The sequence below is a fragment of the Tamandua tetradactyla genome, chromosome 22 (assembly GCF_023851605.1).
Source record: "Tamandua tetradactyla isolate mTamTet1 chromosome 22, mTamTet1.pri, whole genome shotgun sequence".
NCBI lineage: Eukaryota > Metazoa > Chordata > Mammalia > Pilosa > Myrmecophagidae > Tamandua > Tamandua tetradactyla.
The window spans coordinates 2,944,656-2,949,680 of record NC_135348.1 but is presented as its reverse complement, the minus strand read 5'-3'; positions in this window follow the sequence as shown (position 1 = coordinate 2,949,680).

The window sequence follows — 5,025 nt, the reverse complement described above, 5'->3', positions numbered from 1 at the left end:
AGAACGTTGTTGGAGGACTCACACTTCTGACTTGAAAGAATATTAGAAAGCCACTGTTGTCAAAACAGCATGTCACTTGCTAAAATATAAATATATTGTCCAATGGAATTGAGTTGAGAGTTCAGAAATAGGCCCTCACATCTACAGTCAATTGATTTCGGACACAGCTGCCAAGTCCACTCAACTAAGACAGAAGTGGTTCCTTAACAAATAGTGCTGGAGTTAACTGGATGTCCATATGTGACAGAATGAAAGAGGATCCCTATATCATACCTTATACAAAATTATTTAAAAATAGATTAAAAATGTAAATATAAGAGTCAGGACCATAAAGTTCCTGGAAGAAAATATAGTGAAATATTATAACCCATAAACTTGTGGTAGGCAATGGTTTCTTAGATTTTAAACCCAAAGTGCAAGCCATGAAAGAAACAAAATAGATAAGTGGGTCCTCCTCAAAATAAGATAATTTGCCCTTCAAGAGACTTTGGCAGGAAAGTGAGAAAGCAGCCTACTCAATTGAAGTAAATATTTGGAAGCCACATATCTGATAAGAGTTTAATGTACAGAAAATGTAAAGAAATCTTGAAACTCAACAATAAAAAATACAAACACAATTTTTTAACTGGGCAAAGGACTTGAATAGAAATTTTTGCAAAAAGGAAATACCAATGGTTAAGAAATACATGAAAAGATGCTCAACATCACTAGCTATTAGAATATATAATAAGAAATGCAAATCAAAACCTCAATGAGATATCATTTCACACCTACAAGAATAGCGACTATATAACAACAAAAAAAAACTACTAGTCTTGGAGAGGATACAGAGTAAGGAGAACACTTATTCATTTGCTAGTGAGAATGTAAAATGGTATAGCCACTGTGGGAGAGAGTTTGGTGGTTCCTCAGGAAGCTAAGTATAGAATTTCCATATGATCCAGCAATCCTGCTACTAGGTATATACCCAGAAGATGTTAAATAAGAGACACAAATAAACATTTGCACACTTATGTTCATAATGGCATTATTCAAAATTTCCAAAAGATGGAAGAAGCAATCCAAGAGTCCATTGACTAATGAATAGGTAAACAAAATATGGTATATATATATACAATGGAATACTATTCAGCTGTAAAAAGAAATGAAGCTCTGATGCATGTGACAGCATGGATGAACCTTGAGGGCATTATGATGAGTGAAATAAGTTAGACACAAAAGGACAAATATTGCATGAGCTCACTAATATGATATAACTATAGCAAACAAACTCATAGAGTTAAAATCTAGAGTATAGGATACCAAACAATTGACTATGGGTAGAGAATGGCATGCTGAGGCTTACTTTGTTGCAGTATTTTTTATTACATTGATTGTAAATGTTTGGAGATGGATAGAGGTGATGATAGCACATTATTGTGAGTATAATTAATAACACTGAAATATGCATGTGAATGTGGTTGAAAGGGGAAATGTAGGGTTTTGAATGTCACTGGAAGCAACGTTAGATGATAAAATATGGGTCTGTATATTATAGTGGACCATGCTGTGAGTGATGCCTGTGGTTAATAGTGCAACTATAAGAATGTTCTTTCATGAATTAGAACAAATGTACATTATTAGTACAAGGTGCTAACAATAGGGTGGCATATGGGAAAAAGTACACCCAATGCAAGCTATGGTCTATGGTTAATAGTAATATTTCAGTATCCTTTCATCAGTTACAACAAAGGTAACACAACAATGTTAACTGTCAATAATAAGAGTGTACAGGGATATGGGGTTTTTCTTTATGGAGTGATGAAATGTCCTAAAATTCATTGTAGTGATGAATGCACAATTCTGTGAACATACTGCAAGTCATGGATTGTACACTTTGGATGGATTGTATAGTGTGTAGATATATCTCAGTTGACGTGCTTTTTAGAAAAGCAGATCAGAGATTCAAACAATTTGCTCATTAGTACAAGTAAATTAGCCATTTGAGATCTGTCCTAATAAATTAGCATGGTGTCAAGAAAAAAACTCAATATTAGCCAGACAGAAAGAATAGGTTAAGGAGTACCAGAGAGTGTACAACTCTTATGTAAAGCAGTCACAGTGTAATGGTAACAACCAAGACTATTAGAACGAATATAGTATGTTCTGGGATATGGTGGTGGATCTTGAAGGTGCAGGATTTTTTTGCTTAAGCTTTTGAATCTTATCCTGAAGACAATGGGAAAATGGTGAAAACTATTAAACAGAAGGGTAACAATCAAATAGAAGTAAACTAACTAAAGACCACTGTTTTGTCAGCATAGATGATTTCAGAAGTGTCATAGGGAAGACAAAAAGAAAAAAAAACTATTTGAATAGATTGGAAATGATAAAGATAAGACAATAGCAGTAAGATGAAGAATTGAATAAAATTTCAAGAGACTGTGGGAAATAATATAGCAGATTTGCAAATATTTTTACATAGAAGGCAAAGAAGATGTTTAAAGTGAGACTCAGGTTCATACCTTTACTGAGTAGGAGATAGTATATTAATTTTGAAGTGTCAGATGTGGTAGCCAGATCATTCTTCTAACAGATCAGGTTCTCTCTTTGTTTCTATCTGTCTCACAAAAACAAACAAAAAGAAAAAATAATAAATTGCTGCTTAGATTTGAATTTAAATAAAGGGGAGAATGAGACTACAGTAATCACTCTCCATATAACCCAGTCAGCTGGGCTCATACTGCCTAGAAAATCAAGTTTGCTTTGAACCCTTTAGAGTCTACTTCCATACTCCAGATTCCTAAAATTCTGATATTCTCATGGTCTTATTTGACTCCAGCTTTTGGCCTCTTCTGAATTCCATTTTTCTTCTCTGCATCTCATTTTCAACATCAGCATAAAACCAATTCTGGTAAATATATAATATATTATCATCGATACTATGTGTATAGAGATCATTGCTAAATTTAGATGAGCTTGTGGGTTTAAATAACAGAAAAGTCAAAAATTGAATACTCATCATGAAAATTCTTAAAGGTTTTCTAGCTTCTCTGCCATTTTGTTTAGTTATTCACTCACTCTCTATGTTCATTAGTATGTTACAGTGCTTTTTACTCAATTTCAAGATGGTAGATACTTGATATTTATATTTGGCTAAGCATATAGTCCACAGCTGTGTAACATCAAACATTCACATACTAAATTAATAATTATAACAAAAACTACAAAACAACAATAGAAAGTAGCATGTTCATAGATGTATTTTATCTACAAATGCTTGTAAGACACAATTGTATGAATAATAAAATACCAATTTTAAGTCATAATCATTTTTGCAAAAGCGTAAGTAAATGATTAACTATAGCCAAAAGCAAAGTCTTCATTATATAAATAATTAAAGCCATTTTCTATTTTAAAAAGATGAGATTGTTTACGTATTGGAATATATAAATCATGAAGCAACATGCCATTTGCAAATTAGAAACTGTCAACTGAACCACATTTTAATTTGTTTTTTCCTGAAGCTGGCTTGAATTTCTCTTAATTTTAATTATCCATTAAAATTCTAAATTATGATTCCTTAGTCTATAATGTAGGCAGTCTTTTTCTTAGTCCATTTTACTAATTAGTCAACATATTTAAATCTATTTTAAATTGAAGGGGAAATATACATCAAATTGAAAGGGAGCAAATAAAAGGATAATTTGGGTTTTTTCCCTCCTCTTGAGAGGAAAAACCAGAGGCAGAAGAAAAAGAGGGTTTTACAAAAGATCAGGACATCCAAAACCTTTCTGTATGCATTTTATTATTCATTCAAAAGATTGAACAGATCAAAAGTTGATAGGAGCTGGGAAAGATGACAAAGTAGGGAGTGCTAAGACTCAGTCCTTCCACCAAAACAACTATTTAACAGGAAGGAATTATCCAAAATAATTATTTTGAAACACCAGAGACTAAAAGGACCCTGTACAGCATCCAAGGAAGAGTAGGAGGAAGAGACTGATAACTTATGGTACAGAATTGTAAATGCTGTCTCCATATGGTGACTATTGGTACTCATCCCCCACCTTTGCAGCAGTCTGTTGTTGGGTTCAATTCCTGAATAGCTCACTGGTAACAGAAAAGGACCTAAAAATCTTCTCCAAGAATAGAGGTGGGCATGGCCAATTGTTGATGACACGTTTTAATCAGTGAATTCAGACCACTAGGTCCTGGCTCTGAAGGCAGCTCTTGTTTCAAATGCCCAGGACAAAGGTGGTGGCAGCCATTGTTTCAACCTCACCTGACAAAGGGGGTAGCAGCTATTGTCTCAATCATCCTAAAACAGAACAGAGGTGGTAAAGATTTAAATGCACAGCACTTCTTCAGGGTTTTGGGTGAAATTTAACTGAAGAGATGCATTTGCTGGGCAAACAAGGAAAACCCAACTTTGGGGAGACATCAGAGAATATTTTAGCACCCTTCCTGATCCCTTCCACAGGGTACTTTGGAGCCATATTGCAACCCCTTTGTGGGTCCTTAGTGCTGTGTTGGCTGGGAAAGATTAACTTTGGAAAACCCCTTCTGGGGTGACACTTCTCTCAGAATTTGACCTCCAGGCAAAAGCAACATGAGCCAATAAAAGGAATACTAAAACATATAGGGACATTCTGGGACAAAGGCCTGATAGCTTCAAATACCTGGGAGAGGGAGGTCTGTCTCCTAGGAAGCAGATGGGATGGTCAAACTCCTGTAAACAAGGAAACTCCAAAACAACTAAGAAGAAGAAGCACAGAACAAGGCAAAGGCCCAAAAAAGGCATGGAAAAGTATGCATGCTGCATTCTCCTTGGGAAGAACTTCCAGATCGGAGGACTGAAGAGGAAAAAAAAAACTCTCATCACCAGAAGATTACAAAACCAATAAACAGACATCCCATGGAATAAATCCCAGAGATAGTATTTTGAAATATTAAAACGTGCAGTGTGCAACAAAAGGCTATAAGACAGAAAAACAGGAAATGATGTTTCATTAAATGGAAGTGATAAAGATTTGGAAACCATCC